Source organism: Pinus tabuliformis, chromosome 2_1, assembly GCF_031772625.1.
Source record: "Pinus tabuliformis cultivar Carrire ecotype Pingquan chromosome 2_1, CPIR1, whole genome shotgun sequence".
NCBI classification, from domain to species: domain Eukaryota; kingdom Viridiplantae; phylum Streptophyta; class Pinopsida; order Pinales; family Pinaceae; genus Pinus; species Pinus tabuliformis.
In genome coordinates, this window is record NC_142299.1 from 732,577,523 (window position 1) to 732,597,204 (window position 19,682).

The 19,682-nt window shown below is 33.0% G+C and overlaps 1 pseudogene; it reads right to left on the reverse strand.

Annotated features, from left to right (window-relative positions):
- Positions 1–603: 603 nt before the first annotated feature.
- Positions 604–19,682, reverse strand: part of LOC149202681 (potassium transporter 5-like) — a 254,070-nt pseudogene continuing 234,991 nt past the window's right edge.

Here is a 19,682-nt window from a genome sequence, read left to right on the forward strand (position 1 = left end):
TTTTTTATCGGTCTCTCTATTTAATTGGTTTCCAGGGTTCTTTATCTTGTTTTGACAATGATTACTAGTTCGAAACTAAACAAATGAATTTTGATATGATTATCCCCAAAAACAATTTGCATAAACTTGTTATAGAGCACATAAACCTCAATTCAATTTTTATAGTTTTCAAACTTAAATTTTATCATCCTCTACCTCAATTTTTATATAATATATTAAATATTTTAAAAAAATTATTTATATTAAAAAAAAAAAAAATAGAGGTGTCCGAACTACCCATCACATTTTATAATTTTCAGACTTAAATTTTATCGTTCTCTACATTAATTTATATATGATATATTAAATATTTTAAAAAAGTTTATTTATATTAAAAGTAGAGGTGTTCAAACTACCAATCACATTCCATGCTCATGGAGGTCTTCCCTACTAATTAAACGTGGTATAATAAAAGTATCTTCCGTACTAATATAACGTGGTATAATAAAAGTATTACATACAAATGTTATCGGTAGAACAGTCACTTCTCTCAGTCCGTACTAGAGAGTCATCCTGAGCTTCACTAAAATATTAAAGGGGTTCGAAACCTAAATTTGCTTGAAATCATATCTCGTAGTTCATGGTTACTTGCAATATACTTCGATTGGGAATGTCCAGAGAAGTGGTTCCCTGCCTGCATGTCCACAAATTTCTTACAGAATGAGGAACTCCTCCTCGCCGTAATCTGGCTGTCTCCCATCAAATATACCACACCTGATTGTCTCTCTCTTTCCAAGAAATCAACCTCCTGCTGCACCTCCAACTCGGCGGTGTTGAGTATAAATTCTTTCAACGAATCCAGTAGCTCATTCTCAAATTCCACATTCCCCATCCTAATGTCTCCGTAGCCGTACAATGCAACACATCGATATATTTTGTATTCCTTCAAACTTACTTGTCGGAATCGAAAGCGTTCTTCAGCCGGGACTGTGTTCACTGGCAAATACTTTACACAAACAAATACAACAACAGAATGTGCAGCAGGGAGATTGGTTATAAAATGTGAAAATATGGGTGGAACTCCCTGTAACAGTTCCGAGAATAGAAGCCCAATTCCGGGAACTCTGCTCACGCTCAAGTCTGTGAATAAACTCTGAATGTTTTCATCGGACACCTTGTGCTCCACGTCATAAGCATATTTCCTTATGTGCGCGTAATGCCACACATACATAATAAATAACAAAACGGCTGCAAAAGCTAAGGGCAGGTATCCTCCTTGGGGAAACTTATAAAGAGCTGCTGAGTAGTATATCAACTCCACAGATCCAATCACAAGCAGAAATATCGCAACCAAAATCAGATTTGTTTGCCATATCATAAGCATTACGAGAGTGAGAAACGCTGTCGTGATAAGCATAACACCAAGCACAGCAATGCCTGCATGTAATTTACAATTCAAAAAGTGAATCAGTATTATATTCTATGGTCAGGTTTGGAATCAAGATACATTATACTAAGTCAGCCATATAAAAGGCACACAAATATTTACTTTATTTTATCGAGTCGATTACAATATTAAAAAATAAAATAAAAGCATAAAATTATTTAAATTATAATGATATATTATTATTATTATTCTTTAATTATAATTATAATTTATTATTATTATTATTATTATTATTATTAAAAAAAATTATAAGTTATACAATGAAAAATATTTTTACTTATGCAGATTTTTAATTTGTAAATTGGTAAATGTCATGGTTTATGGATATGGTATGACCAAAAAATTATAACTTAAATTTATCACTTTTTTTAGGACATTGTTTTCGATTTATCAAATAATTCTCTAGCAAAGTCTAACCCCAATGGCGTCGAGGAGATTTGACTCTATGACATGACCTCCCCATAAGGGAAGCACTTAGCATTAGGAACTTGACCAACTGAGCTATCCCTTGGGGCTCATTAATAAAAATCTTTGTATGGGCAGGCCGTGATTTGACCCCGACCCTGCTTCAACGAATTTGCATGGTTTTCCAGTGCAAACGCCCATTGACTATTCCATTAATCAATTTATTTAAAAGGGAAAAAAATTACAGTTACTTGGTAGCAAGATCTCAATTTCATCAACTAAAGATTAGGGAGACCAAAGAAATTGAAAGGAAGTCATTCGATTAATCAATTTATTTGAAAGGGAAAAAAAAATTGTGATTACTTTGTGGGAAGATCTCAATTTGATCAATAGAAGTTTAGGGAGACCATAGAAATTGAAAGGAGGTTAAGCAATCTAACAAGGATGATGGCTGGAAGATTAGCAGTTGTTGGATCTGTGCCCTTTCCTCCTAGGCCCCCCTTGTTTTGTTCTTTTTATTATTTTTTCTTTGGTTTTTTACCCCTCGTCTTCTGCATTGTTTGTTTTCCCCTTTGCTTTTGATTAATTTTTTATTCAGTATGTTAGTAATATTATTACTATTTTATTCATATTAGTTCTCTTAAGATCTCACATAAACATGTAAAGGTAAACGTAACTGTAAACATTTAACATTTTTAATCTAATCTCAGCGCTATTTAGAAATCAATCTAACTATTATTATGTATAAACACAATATAAATTTAAATATAAAGAGGTTTATGAACAGTGAAAAATAGGTATGGTAAATAAATAAAAATATAAATAAAGTGGAGGTGTGGTAAATAAATAAAACCTCTTTTTATATTTACTCAAAAGGTGTGGTAAATAAATAAAACTATAAATAAAATAGAGGTAAAGAAAATAAACAAAACCTCTTTTTATATTTAGTCCATAATCCTCTTTATATTTAGGAAGACTCAAAAAAAGAGGTTCTATTTAGGGACACCTTATGGGCCAAATACCATTTTCATACCATAGGCTAAATACCATGGGTCAAATACCATATTTATAAAAGAGGTATCGTAATTTAATAAAAATATAAATAAACGAGAGGTATGGTAAATTAATAAAAATATAAATAAACAAGAGGTGTGGTAAATAAATAAAACATGTTTTTATAATTACTCCATAATTCACTTTATATTTAGGAACACTAAAAGATGAGGCTTTATTTAGGTGAAGCCCATGGCCCAAATGATGGGCCAAATTATTATCAATACCATGCAAAAAAACATTATTAACCCTAATCTTAATATTAATAAAAATAAAGATCACACATGGTATTGACCCATAGTATTTAGAACCAAGGGTATTGACCCATGGTATCTACGTGGAATGTAGTGTATTTAAAGGGGGGAATTAAACTAGCATGGATCCATCTTTAATCTGGATCTACTAAGCCCCCAGAGGGATCAAATATCTTCATATGCAAACTAGCATAGAGTGAAAATAAAGATGGATCTATGCTAGGCACTTGGTAGATCCAAAGTAAAGATGGATCTATGGTGGTATTTTATTGAAAATAAGATGTTTTTAGTTATTGGGTTATATTTCTTAGTTTAATTTTTAAAAAGTTTACGTCTTACTTAGCTTTATTAAACATGATATATAAATAAATAAATTGTATACATCAATCTAACCCAAAGAATTATAAACATATAAACTAATTAATTGATTAATTAATATACAATTAGGTTTAATCTCTATTATCCCAATATACATTTAGTAAATGATGGTAAGTAAATTTCATAAACGAATTAAGAAATTAATTATAAATAGTTATATTTTTATCCCTATTTTTCCCCATAATTCTTCATGTAATAGAATTAACATAATTTTATTTTTATTTAGTTTTAATTTAAAAGAAAATACTACCTATTTAGTTACATACATAGTTAAATATATAAACTTATTAAATAAGTCATATAATTAACTAACTAATTAATATATCTAATTAATAACATTTGTTTTCTTAATACATCCTATAATAATAGGAATATTTATATAATTTATGTAGTTTTAAAAGAATAAAGAACATATTAATTTATTAGGTTTGAGTTTAAGTTTAAGTTTATGGAAATAGATAAATCTAACAAGCTCACTACTTAATTAACTTATTAATTTTCCTTTCACTATCTCTTGGTCAAGTCAAGTATAGTTGTTGTTGAGTCCATTGTAGATGTTTCCTTTCTTTGGTCAAAAGTAGTTTCTTTTTAGCTGTTGAATGATCTTCTCTCTATTTACTTTGAAGCCATGATTTGGTTCTTCATCATGTCCTGACCATGAACCACTCTTGGTAATTCCAAATGTGTCCACAAATGAATTTTAGTTTTGATTTTGATGTAATTTTTGCTTAAAACAGTTCACAATAAATTATGATATTCTAAAATATTCTATAGAAGTTAAAATTCCATCATATATTTAATAGTTATTAATAATTAGATTAAATTTCTAGAAACTCTATATATTATGTTGAATATTATATAATATTTATAGAATATTATATTAAGCCAATTTCTTATATTATATTATAAAATATTATACTAAGTCAATTTAATAAGAAATGGACAGATGGCCAGGAATATAGAAATTTTTTTATAACACTTTTAAATATAAATTAAAAAACAAATTTCTATATTTTAAATATAATAGATGTTAATTATAAAATTAATTAATAATAATATACACAAAATAAAATTATTAGTTTTATATAAAATTTAAAATTGTTAATAAATTTGACCAACTTCATATATAGCATAAGCTATAAGGTTAGAATTTATTCAATATTAGGTTGTAAAACATGTTATATTTATTTAATTATTTATTTATTTGTCAGTGCTTAAGAATTGGAAGAATTTGAGTTAAAAATAAAGGTTAGAGAATGTATTTAAAGCATGTTATATGATAAGATAGTGAAGACGCAGAATCTTTGAAACTATTTGTAGCTTATAGAATCACTTCAAACACAATTGGGACCCACATAGATGGCTAAAGATCTGAAAGAGCTTTTGAGTGGTATGTGGAAGATAAAAAAAATGGTCTATTAGATGATATTTATGGCTAGTCAAAGTTTGAACCATCAAAATAAGAAGATTACAGAGCTATTAGTGGTAGAGGACCTTTGGCACATGTTTAAGTTTTATGTTTTAACTAAACATAACAGATAAATTAGTGGAGTAGGAAAACAAAGGGTCAAGCATATGTGGTACAGTGGAGAAGGTGACAAGTATTTCTATTGGTCTAATGGTGGAACCCATCAACATTTCAATTTGGTGATGATCTAGTCGGGAAGGTACCAATGAAGTGCAAAATGGTGAAGTAACAACCCTCGTCAGAATTCCATGTTATAAATTTAATAAAGAAAAAATAATTAACAAGGTCATGCGAGACGTAATCCAAGCTGAATGGTGGGAAAAACATCCTAGTGGATGTTCATTGGGCTTATTATGGAAAATGAAATGAAAAGGGCTTTAGAAAGGCAAGTGGCATTAATTGGCATTTTGTTTATGAAAATACTGGAAAGTAGGAGAAAAGGAAGGTGAAAGGTCATAGGTTTCATGTGAGAACGAAAATGTATGAAAATAATAGAAAATTGAAGAAAATAGAGGCCGCATAATAAAAAGGCTTGTGACAGTCAATTTGTACCTTTTGTTAGTTTTACCTTTTACCAATTCAGTTTCGGAGATCTCTCTCTATTCTCCCTCTCTCTCTCTCACTCTTGAACACTTTGATTTTTCTTGGAGCATTTCATTGTTGGATCAAGAAAAGAAAAATAAGGCAAAGAGGAAGGAAAGATCCATCATGGAAAAGCATGATAAAACAAGTACAATGGGATTTTTGCAGGTATCGATTCGCATGTTTGCTTTCCTTATTGGATTTGGCATGCATGGTACATGCGTGTATGCATTTGGTTCTCTTACTACCATTGGCATGGGTTTGGCTAGGTGTGACAATGTTCTTCAACGTTGCCTTGCCATTTCTTGATAACCATGGTGTGATGGGTTCTCTTGTATTTTTTTGAGATGGATTTTCGGATGGCTTCAAAACTGAGTGAGGTTTTATGCGAAAGAAATAAGACATTGCATAGGAATACTTGAAATAGACTAGGATTGCGATAAAACTATATTTTGTGTACTTTGGTGGACCTAGGAATCCTCGACTAGTGAATGGTGGGATACACAATAAATCTTAGAGGTCTGTGCCCTCAATGAAGCCTAGGAATCCTTGGCGAATGAATAATGGGATATATAGTAAACCTTGAAGGGTAAAGTCTTAATTAGACATAGGAATCCTCTACCGTTGTATGGCACAATATATGGTAAATCCTAGAGATTAGGAGATAGGAAATTTCCTCATGGTGTAGGTGGAGAAATCTGGTGGAATCCATGCTTGTTTAGGACCTAGTGATCTGGTGAGTATTGCAGTAAATCTTCAGGAAACTTAGTTTGGTTTTCTTTTGAGTCCCACATTCATCATTGTAATATGGCACAAGGTGATTGGCTGAAAGAAATATTTTCATTCAACCAATCTATGGTCGGGTGGTTCGTGGAAGTCCCACACCTGGTTGGATTTTGCATCCATTAATAAGAGACCTTTCTCTTGGGTATTTCATGTGTAAATATATTGGTTTATATGAGACTATTATGGTTGTTATATCCTTGTTATTTCTATTTGTTATATGTTGGTTATGAGTATATTCTATGATAGACTTGATGTATGGTTTCGATCATGTTTGATTTGCAAATTAATGTACAATAAATATATGAAAAAATAGATGATAATGTAGATTTTGTGCTAAGGAAACAAGGCTTATTTACAAATAATGGATAAGTATGAGAGCCCTATGCTCAAATTTGTTCTTATGACCTGTATATTCCATATTTGTGACATGTTTGAGGAAATGGATTTCATGCCTAGTAGGGATCTATTCAATTCATTGATCAAGTGTTTGCATTACTACCTTTATTCTATTTTCATTTATCACTTTTGAAAGTCCCATGAGGTTCTAAGAAGTGGCCTCAGTCCTATCCCTAAAAAAGTGGCACAAAATCAAGGGTCACTGGTTTAGAACTAGCTAAAAAAGTGCACAGTTGGTTCCATGCCCATGTGGTGCAAGTGACTAGAAGGCCTCAGTTCCATGCATGTCTTGCAATTGGAGTGGTTGGGAATCCATACAAGCTGTAGGGATTGGTCACTTGAAAGGGTTGGTTGGCTCCTAAAGGTTCTGTGGCATGTGTGGAAGGTCAAATTGGTTTGGTTTCATCAATTCCACTTCCTTAACTATACATGGGGAGTTGAATCACATCATAACAGCCTCTTGTCACATGTTTACCCCAGTGGGCCAATTAACATGGGTACATGTGGGAGGAGGGTGTTACATAGTGGTATTAGAGCATGGCTCACCCGTTGGACTGGATCAGTGGTGTGTTGATCATGAATTCACATTAGTTGCATATATGTGTTCTTTATGCTTGTCGTATATGTACCTATTGTGTATGCATGGTAATGGTCATTGTTGTAGTGGTGTCGCCATGTGAAAGTTGATGGTGAGTTGTTGGATGTGGTCATTATGAGCGTATGTCGGTTATGCATTGGTTATCCATGTCAATGCTTATATATTTTTATGCATACATTGACATGGTTATAGTTTTCATGCATGAGGTAATGGTATGTAGTCTGTATGGTCATGCATTGATAACCAGATAGTGGGTATATTGATGTTATATGTTGATGTGATTATGAGAATACATGTATCATGCTAATCTAGTCGATCTTGCAGATGAGATATCCTCCCATGAACTATACTGAGGTATGTTTATTATGTTATGATTTGGTTTTAGCTGACATGGTGTATTTTTTGGAAAGAGACCAAAGATGACTAGCAACATGGTTGATTAGAATTTACGAGACTCTCCCTATGGATTGAATGAGAAGCATGGTGTTGAACATTCTTCTGACTTAACAAACACATTGAGAATATTTAAGGAAAAAAATAGGGAGTTGAAAACAATATAATGACAAAATCATTCAAGAATAGGAGATACAAGTACAAGTCAATGCATTAATCCTTCAAATTTTGTTAGAATTGCAGAGACGATGACTACTTTAGATCAGCCATGGGAATGAGGATATAACTAATGGGGCATATGGTAGTAGGTCTCATGGTGGGCACAGGTCAAATAGAGGTGATAGGATTAGATATGGTAGACTCTTGGATACTCTGGTTAGGAGAGGTGATGGACAAAAGTTCTATTCTAATTATAGTTCTAGTTCTAATCGATACTATGATCATCATTGTTATTTTTTAGATGAGTCCAAAAAAGAAAAGCCACCAAGATTTGATGGATACTTGAATAAGTTGGAGGATGAAAAAGCATTTTTACTTGGGATGCATAAATTCTTTGAGTTGCATGAATACACAAATAATATGAAGGCCATAATAACTATTTTTAGCCTCAAATGGAAAGAATACATCTAGGGGAAGATGTGAAGTGGGTTAGAGACTTTAGGATTGAGGAGATGAGTTGGTATGAATTCAAGATACTTTTAAAGAATAAATGCTTGTATAAGAAGTACTACAACAACAAATCGAAGGAATTATATGAGCTAAATATGGGATCGATGATAGATGAGAAGTGTACGACTAAGTTTCTGGAGTTATTGACTAATATATATATACTGTATCTTAAAGAAGACAAATTCAAAGTTCATATATTTTTCATTGAATGTACATTAGCACTTAGTTATCGAGTTGAGTATGATGAGCCTTGGTCACTTGATGAAGTTATTGGGAAATTGAAGCATTGTTATGAGCAGTCAAAGTGCAAGACAAAATCTCAGCAAGGTTATAAATGGAAAGACAAAGCTAAAGGTAAATGGAAATGAAAAAGAACAAGGCCTCACAATGCAAATGAGAAAGAAAATGTTGTACCTTACAAGAATTTTAGTGTTTCAAAGCATGAAGGGAAATCAAATAAAGGTGATGGTACATGACAATGTCAGTGTTGGACATTTCGTAAGTATCATCTTGAGATGGATTTTCCACAGAATCTGGATGGTAGGCCTTAGATTTATAGTGCACATGAGGCATAGACATTTGGGGATGTTTGGAAGAGCATTCCAAAAATTTATGCAGTGCTGGATAATAAGGAGGAAGAGCACCAAGCAACTGTTATCGAGATGGATGGTAAGATTTGTGATCAATTTATTTCCATTTTGATTGACTATGGATCTAATTATAGTTATGTTAATCTCGAACTGGTGGATAAGTGTGGTTTGAATAAACAAGTGCATGAAAAATCCTACTTATTGCAGTTGGCTATAGGTATAAAGAAGGGAGTTTATTAATAAGTAAGAGCTTGTGCATTCGACTTGAATGGTATTCCTACCTTAGCACATTTGAATGTATTATCATTAACATGAATAATATGTTTTCTGGTATGGACTGGTTGTATCTCCATAGACTAAGGTGGATTATTATTGTAAGGCGATTGAGTTTATGGATGACAATGTATAAAAAGGAATATTGCAAGGTAAGAAGAAGGAAACATCCATTAGAATAGTGAAAACTATGCAAGTAAAGCACAGTCACAGAAAAGGTTGTGTGTTATTTGTAATACAGATTTCCAATGACAAAGGTAAGGAATTTGAGGATGAAGAGGTATTGAGAAAGTGCCCCATCTTATAATATTTTTAGTATGTGTTTCCAATAGATATTTTAGAGTTTTTGCCTCACAGAGAAGTGGACTTTTCTATTGAGTTGGTAATAGGGGTAGCGCCAGCATCGAAGGAACCATACATGATGAACACACCAAAGTTAGTGAAACTAAAGTTATAGTTGACGGAAATCCTTGGCATGGGATACATTAAGCCAAGTGTATCACCTTGGGGTCCACCAGTGTTATTTGTGAATAAGAAGGATGGTACTCTCAGGCTATGCATTCACTACAATAATTTGAACAAATTTACCATCAAGAAAAGGTATCCATTTCCAGGGATTGATGACATGTTTGATCTGTTGAAGGGAGCAACAATGTTCTCAAAAATTTATCTGAGATCAATATATCATTAGTTGTGCATTAAGGAAGTGGAAATATACAAAAAAACTTTCAGGACTATGTATGAGAATTATCAGTTTGTTGTAGTCCGATTTGGTTGAACTAATTCTCCAGGTACTTTTACATGCTTGATGAATACTGTGCTGTGTCATTATTTGGACAAGTTTGTTATTGTATTCATTGACGACATTTTGATATATTCTAAAATACGGAATAGCATGTCGATCACTTAGTAGAAATATTAAGATTACTCAGAGAGCATCAATTGTATGTTAAGCTTAGAAAATGAAATTTCTTTTAGATAGGGGCACATTACTTGGGACATGTGGTTTCCAAGGAAGGCATAACATTGGAGCTAGAGAAGATAAGAGCTATTATGGAGTGGGAAACTCCTAGAAATATGGAAGAGGTAATATCATTTATGGGGATAGCTGGTTATTATAGTAGGTTCATCAGGAAATTCTCTCACATTGCATATCTAATTACACCACTACAGAGGAAAGTTAAGAAATTTGAATGGATAGAGGAATGTGTAGCAAGTTTTGAATAGTTGAAGCAGTTGTTGACAAATGCTCAAGTATTAAACATTGAAAATCTGGAAAAGAGTTTTTGGTGTGTACATATGTTTGCAAGAGAGGACATGGTGGAGTCCTTATGTAGGAAGGGAAAGTACTATGATATGAGTCATGGAAAATGAATGAGAATGCCCATAATTATCCTACACGTGATCTTGAGTTGGAAACAATCATCCATGCAATGTAGATGTGTAGGGAGTATCATTTTGGTAGGAGGTTTGTATTGATGAGTGATCATAGTGGCTTGATGTATATATTTCACCAACTGAATCTCAATGCAAGAAAATCTAGATAGTTGGCCACGACTAGTAAGATTGAATTTGACATCAAGTACATCAAGGGGAAAGAGAACATGGTTGTAGATTCTCTTAGCATGAGAATATAGGTGAATCACATAGAAACTGCGAGTTTTCATGGGAAAATCTTACAGGATCATATCTTACAGGCAAGATGATAGGATAACAGGTACATGGAGCTCATGTACACATTACAGCAGGGTATAGGCAGTCAAGATGTGGACTATCATCTTACAATAGATGGCTTGATCATATTTAGGGACATGATATATGTGCTAGAAAACGGTGATCTCATGAAGCTTATCCTGAGGGAGTATCATCCAAAACCATATTCAGGTCACCCAAGATACCAAAAGACATTGAAAACAGTAAAGAAGTTTTATCATTAGCCAAACCTAAAAAGGGAAGTTGCAGAGTTTGTGGCTAGATTTCTAGATTATTAACAAGTGAAAATAGAATGTAAGTATCCAGGTGGACTACTACAACTGATTCTAATACCAAAGTGGAAGTGCGAGGTCATTTTCCATGGACTTCATCGCAAGTTTTCCAATGGCATCTATACATCATGATCTCATCATGGTTTTGGTGGAAAGGTTGACAAAGGTAACACACTTCATTCGAGTGAAGTATACATATTTAACTACTGATGTGGCATAGGGATTGGTCAGAGATGTATTGAGGTTACATGGTGTTCCAAGGAAGATTGTGTGTCACAAGGATGCTAAGTTCACTTCCAAATTTTGGAAGGAGCTATTTGTAGGTTTGATGACAGAGTTGGATTTTAGCACAACTTATCATCCATAGAAAAATGAACAGGTAGAGAGGGTCAATAGTATATTGAATGAAATGTTGAGGATGTATGTGATGCATCAGCAAAGGAGATGGTGGGAGTACCTTCTGTTGGTTGATTTTTATTATAACAATGGGTATTAGGACTCACTAAGGATGAGTCTATTTGAGGCATTGTATGAGAAAAGTTGTAAGACTCCCATTAGTTGGAGTGATCCAGTCTATAGGGTGTTGATAGGACCATACATGTTGGTAGAATTGGAACATGAAATGTAGGCAATCAAGAAGAATTTGAAGACAACGCAAGATATATAGAAAAATGATGGAAATCAAAATAGGTTGTTTAAGGAGTTTCAAGTTAGGGAACATGTGTATTTTCACATCAATCTGAAGAAGAGCTCCTGGAGGATTGGATCATGTCCCAGGCTAGCACTACAGTTTAGTGGGTCTTTCAAGATTCTTGAAAGGATTTGACCAGTAGACTATCAACTTGCACTACGTTCAATAGTCAAAGTCCATCAAGTTTTCCATGTGCCATTTCATAAGAAGTATCTTAAAGATGTTGATCATGTGATTGGCTGGTCCATATTGTAGGTGGAGCTAGATGGAGAATTTCAATAGGAATCTCGTTATATATTACAGATAAAGATACTCATGCTTTAGAACTAAGCAATCAAGTAGGTTAAAGTGCATTGGAAGCACTTTGGGACTGATGAAGCTACATGGAATATGGCAGATCAGTTGCAGGCTATGTATCGTTCTCTATTCATTAGTTGAGTGAATATTTTTGGTATATGCCTTGTTTTGATTTTTTTGGTATTTATACATATGTATATGAATGTAAATACCACCATGAGCTATGTTATAAAGCTCCAATAAGCCGTATGGGAGTCATATAGCTATGGCTTTCATATTGCTAAGTTGTCATGCTGGTTTACTTCTTAGCAGGTTGATCATTGTACATATTGAATCATGGTAAATTATAAAGCTCCGTGGGTAGTATGTTTTTATTTCAACAGTGTTGTTGGTTGTAGGTGTCACTGAACACTAAGGATGATGTTCCCGTAAGGGGGAGGGTTTTGTAACAACCCTAGTCAAAATTCCATGTAATAAAGTTAATAAAGGAAGAATAATGACCAAGGTCATGGGACACATATTCCAAGCTGCATGTTGGGCAAAACATCCTACTAGGTGTTCATTTGGTTTATTATGGCAAAGAAAATAATAAAGGCTTTAGAAAGGAAAGTGACATTAATTGGCATTTTACTTATTAAAATAATGGTAAATAGGAGAAAAGGAAGGTGAAAGGTCACATGTTACATGTGAGGAGGAAAATGAAGGAACATAATGGAAAATTGAAGAAAATAGAGGCCTAATTAATAAAAAAGCTTTTAAGGAGTAACATATGCAGGATCGAGAGCTTGCACAACAGGTTGAGAAATTGATTGAAATGACAGATATGGAGATGGAAGAGGAGTTGTAGAATGAATATGTTTCTATGATGTCAGGTGCACCACAAGTCATCCCTTAGTCTCCAACACCCCCAACAGAAGAGCCAGCCCTGAGCGAGCAAAGAGGTGTTGTTCCCCTTAATGATGATCTGGTGATGGATATGTACAATCTGTCATTTGATGAGTTCCAAAGGAACATTGGACAAGAAAGGATAAATAAATTTCTATATGGTCATACATCACCTGCATTCATTATACAAAGGGTGAGAGTGTCGGACACCAAGAAGCATACAAATTCCATTGTTGAAGCCAACGTGGCCTATGCAGGGGAAACAATATCAAATATCCAATATTTGATGGTCCTGAATGAGAAATGTGCATAGAAATTGTAGGATGCCAGGCAAGAGGAAGAACAAATCCACGTAGCAGTGCAGAATGTAAATTCCACACAAGTTTAATTGGAGGAGATGAAAGGGGCACCACTTGACATAGTGAAGAAAATGAAGCCACAGGAAAAGCTAGAGAAAGTGAAGGTTTGAATGTTGATTCAGAATAATAATAAGCTCACCTCATTCATTAGAAGCATTTGAGCATCATATGTATAGTTGGTAAGTAGTCTAGATGTCCTTGTGAGAACACACCAAATCCCATCAGTCAGTTCCCACACCAAAGTCAAATATAAGAACTAGGTCTTGTAGATCAAAGAGAACTTGGAGCAAATGAGACAAAATTCCATGAGGGAACAATTGGAGATGAATAAAAAGAACATGCAAAATTGCATTGATGGTCTTGTCCAAGTCGGAACATTGTTGCTCATGATTCAGCACGAACTGGACATGGGTTCGAAGAAAGTGTACCCAGATGTCGTGGAGGCTAGAGTCAACTTCTAGTCAGACACCATTATGAAGTTTGAGGATATCATCACACGATATCAATATTGACACCAATATCTGACTAAGAAGAAACAAGTGGAGACTGCTGAGCTAGACTTCTACCAAACTCAAGCATCATAGCATTATGCATTTTTAGGTTGTCAATTTGTCTCTACCCTATTTTTTCTTATATGGGTACAAGTGTAAAATCTAATATTATTTGCAATTATGTTGTAAGTGTAATTTCAAGTGCCAATATTGGGATATGAAAAGTCATTATGTAATATAATGTGTTATTTTGTAAAGAAGTTGAAGAGTCATGAGGGTATTCCAAAGGTCACAAAGGAGAGTTCAAGAGTCATCCAACCGTTGTTATAAATACAAGCTCATAATTCATGTAGCAACATTTTGGGAGCCAAGTTGTGAGCTAGGCTTAGGCTTAAATGAGCTTGGGAGTATTTTGAAGAGCCTTGGATTCTTTGTAGCGTAGAGTGAGTATACTTCTTTGGAGGAGTACATGTTCTTAATTGTAATGTTCCACTATTGGGGCTAGTGGTCGTCAATGATGTATGTATGAATGGGAATTTCTCTTCTAATAATAAAAGAAATGCTAACAAGATTTCATGCATATGTTGTGAATATAGTAGGAATACTATTGTTGTATTTTCAATATATCTTATTTAACTTATGCATATGATTATGAACTGTTTTGTTTGAATTTCTGTGAACTTTGTTGAACGCTCGTTGTTGTATTAATTCATCATTTTAATGTGTGGAATATTCCACATCTTAGCTTGTGATGTCATTTTTCTCGTGTGTTCCTTTCAATCTGTATACTATTATAGGCTTCCAATGGGTGTACTTCCTTTTTGCTTCATGTGTTCAAACCTTCATGTATTGCACTTGACTCTATTCATGGTCACATACTTTCTCTCATCTAAAGTTATCATACTTTCGTCTACCAATTTCTACAGTCAAGGCATAACATTACCACCCAACTGCTAGGACTCGTAGTCCAAACAGTGTGAGGTCTAGTTGGGACTTCATATCAGGGATATCCCCTGAATGTTGGTGGGTCCAGTACCATCAATAGGAAGATAATAATATTGTGTTTATTAGCATCACTTTTCCTATTGGATTTTACTAACAAACTCCCAATTTTTCAAGATTCATTTTAAATTTGGATATGATACGCATACATGAGGGATGGGGATGAGTTTAAGCTAATTAACATTCCTAGGTGTTTAAATTCCTTCCATTCTTTTGAAATTGGAAATCCTAATATTTTTAACAACCTCCTTATACTAATGCAATGGTGTTGAAGTATAGATATAAAATTTTCATTTATTGGTCAATATTCCTAAAGCCAAGGAAAATATTTCTAATATTGTTTTAAACTTTACAACAATGATAACTTGAGCTCCTCTTGAGAGTAAGGTTTTAACCATGAATTGTGAATAATTGATGTTGTTTTACCATACATAAATAAAATTTATGAATGTAGTTTTCTTCTCCTTTCTTAAGCCATTCTCGTCTTGAAAGGATATGCTATTAAAATATATAGAATCATAGATAATGGGAAAACATTTTTAAATCCTCTAGAGGATTGAAATAAATAAGATATCCACTTATTCACAAATTGGGAGATCCATGAGCCTAATATGTAAGAAAAAATCCATTTTATCAACCGCTCCCCAAATCCAAAACTTCTCCTGACATCAAATAAGTATTTATGGTTCACTCGATAAAAGGAATTTCCCATGTCGAAATTGATTATCATTACTTCCCCCCTTGATTTACTAGAACAAATCACTTCCATGTATAGTTTTATTATCATTCCTTTAGTAATTTAATCCTCGTTGATTTTTAAATATGAATTTAGTAATCAAGGGAATTATTCTACAAGAAATAATTTTTTTTGTCAAATCGCAAGATATGTACAATCCCTTTAAGTGAACCCACTATCTTGAGGTGCCCCCATAACTCCATGTTCGGTCTTCATGGGAATTGAGACTAGCTCGATGATGATTACTAAATCCTCGTTGATTTTTAAATATGAATTTAGGAATCAAGAGAATTATTCTAGAAGAAATAATTTTTGTTGTCAAATCGCAAGATATGTACAATCCCTTTAGGTGAACCCACTATCTTGAGGTGCCCCCATAACTCCATGTTCGGTCTTCATGGGAATTGAGACTAGCTCGATGATGAAAAAATCCTAGTTTTTGACCATTAGGACCAACCCCTTTGAGAAAAATAAATTATTTAGTATAAATACGCATATATCATATAAAGAAGATGAAAATAAAAATTTATTTATGGTAGAATAATTTTATTAGTTTGTTTCTCAACGTAATGTACCTCAAAATTCACTCTTAAAAAAACTTATGGATGGAATCATTACACATATTAATAAGATTTCCACCATTGTACATATATACGTTATAATATTACACTTATGGTTAAATTTCTTTTGTATTTAATGCTTGGAGTATTAACATGACTTCCCTAAAACTATCCTTAGTTAAAGTTTATATTTCCGAAGTGAATCCTATAGGTGTACCACATGCCTCTCCTGCATCAATCTATTTAACTGCTAATTTAAATGATTAAAGGAAAAAATAGATCGTTAGAAGGTTCATTCATGGCTCGTGGAAAATTTATAGGCTTTCACCTTAGGAGCAAACCATCAGTTCCTTTTTTCATTGGCCTTATTATTAACACTTTTACCTTGGGTGCATACCCTTGCACTATTTTATACCCTCAATACTATGGTTAATGTTTGGAATACTTCATCGACTGTAATACAAATTTGTCTCCTCTTGGTCATTTATAGTCTAGGTTAATAACTTTCAATTCCATTAGGGAAATCAACACCATTAGGATATACTTTTCATATAGTATTTAGATGGCTAAGTATTTACCCTTGATGTACCCCATAAGATACACCCATGGAATTAAGATTTTATATGGTCTTGTGTTAAAATTCCTTTACCATGGGACTTAACTTTTGTATTGTGGGCCTTAAAGTTATGACCTGCCATAACCATTTTCTATGAATTTTTGGCATTTTGGATTTATGATGTAAACTTTAGCCTTGGTAAATTGATATTTATATCGATACTCCATTTCCCATTTGCTAGGCTTGAAAACATCCATGTGGTTCCCTGAGCATTACTCCACTTTACCACGATCACCTGGCCTACGGGGTGGATGTTTAAGATCACACGACGTGATCTAATGGTAGGAGGGGATTAAAGATTCATTTGGATAGGGTGGACCCTCCTCATTCAATTTTCATGTTTCCATTTTGTTTTGGTTACTAGAAATCCTCTTTAAAGCTAAGGGGGTTTTTGCCTCCTTCCCATGGATTTCCTCACTAAATTCCTTCCATTGTTTTACAATCATCCTACTTCGTGCACATATTTTGAGGGTTACGACTTGGATGGCAGCCTAGATTAAAGTCTTAGGTGGTGACCATCACTCGACTAGATTTATACTTGATTTTATTTATATATTGTGTATTTTTCTTTGTTATAATTTTCTTTGTAATAATGTTTGTGGGTTTGAAGTATCGGTGCTCGGTTAAAAACACTAGCACTAACTCTAGGGATCAATTCCTTCATAAGCCACTCATTCTTGGCCCTCCTCTACTGACTTCTCCCATGGTATCCTTTTAGACCTTGACACTAATTAGGAAAGAATGGCCATCTCACATTCCATCTTAGGTAAACTGTTTATACTTGATCTCTTTCATAAGCCTTCAATCTTACAATTTTTTTTATTTACATGAGTTCATTTAATATTATTACTCTACGATGATTTTTTTGAACTGTTGAGATGTTTCTAAATTACATTCTTTTAATATTCCTTGGTGGATACTCTCTATGTTATATCATCTACCCCCTTCTCTACATGAGTATTTTCATCACGAACATAATAGTTCTTCCTAGGTAGTCTCTGGTACATTAATACTTAAAATAAATACATTTGCATGTTAAATTAGCCTTGGTGTATCTAATTATTACCATTAAATCACTATTTTTTCTTATTTAATTTTCCATATCTAAATGTGTTCTTTTTTTCCTCTCTGAATTGGTTTGTTGTTACTAGTAACCCAAATATTTCCTATTTAATTAGTATGAAAACCCTGATTTACTGAAATACCTCCTCAGTGAGACTATTACCACTACCAGTATTATTCTTTTGTGTTATAATACCATTTTTGATTATTTGTTTTCTTTCCAGAAGAGTCTCATCACTTGGGTTCCTCTATGTTCTATCTTAGAGGACATGCCCTAGTTGACATGGTTCTTTAAATTAATTGTACACCTTCCACTAGTAACTCAACGACAACTACTTGAATATTTCCAAGGTATATTCACTCTCAAATTTTCAATTTGAGAATTTCTTATAGTTCATATCTTTGATTAAAGTATTACAAGAGTTTTTTCTCCATTGCTTGTATCATATTTGCGCTCCACAATTTGTTCCATAATTTCCTTCCACAATATGATCGAAATTTTCCCACCCTTTATAGGTAAGGTATTATCATGATGATGGGGTTCCTTTATAAGTTTTTAAATGATAACAATGCTAATATTCAATGGCCACAATGGGTGTTCCATTTATATTCCTTCTCTTAACAATTTGGTGGATTGAACTTTAATGATGCATTTTGCTTTAATATTTTTAACTTGATTTTTAGAACTCAGTATGACAATTGTATTATACATAAATGACTCTCTTTTTTTTTCCTTTCTGAAATAAATAATTTCGATCCATTTTAATATAATTATTTTACTTTTCCTTTCATCTAATTGGGGACAAATACACCTGAGTAAATAACTAGTTCAATCTAGTTTTTGTTATATAGTTGAGCTTCATAATATCACTTTCTCTTGGCTTTGAAACAAAAAGATATTCCTTGCATTAACCACCAGAAGATCTGATGTATTGTATTTCAATTAAATTAGGCTTATATTAATTTCTTTTTATTAATTCATGCACTGCAAATATTACTTCATGTTTTCTTAGTGTCTCTTTTTATTCCCATTCTCTTTTTATACATAACTATAAATAACCATTTCTTACAATTATGTGTTCATATGCACTAAATACATCATTTTTTTAATATACATTCATTCTATGGTTTTAGTAGCTTATTGAAACTCATTGTTGATTAGATATGCATTATATTCCTTATTGGTTATCTACGGTTCCAGTCTCGTATGTTTCAAAATATGTTCTTATTTCCATAGATTAGGCCTATTTTTGATATATAAAATATATTCTTATAACAAAGTTTTTTTTTTTTTTTTGGTTTTCCATAACTACACAATCAGAGTGTATGTTTATAATCAACTCCTTTAATACTCTAACATAACTGGAGTAGATATTTCTTATCAACTTATCATAATATTCCTTCATATATATGCATTGTAACCACATAGCACCATAGCTTTGCACATATAATCTCATGGAACCCGGTCTCTAAGAGTTACACTATATACCTTGATATTTGTCTTTGATTCACAACTACTTTCATATGTTTGTAATTATGTATTTGTTTTGATGGTTAACACTACATTGGTGTATAAGTATAGGAATTTATTGAAATGTGTCGAAGGTTACATAAAATTCATGATTTTTCTATTGTATATTTTTTAATTAACATGAGAATAATATTATACTTTGTGAATGTTGTACCATATCCTGAAAGGAATATATACATATGTATAATTTGTGAAC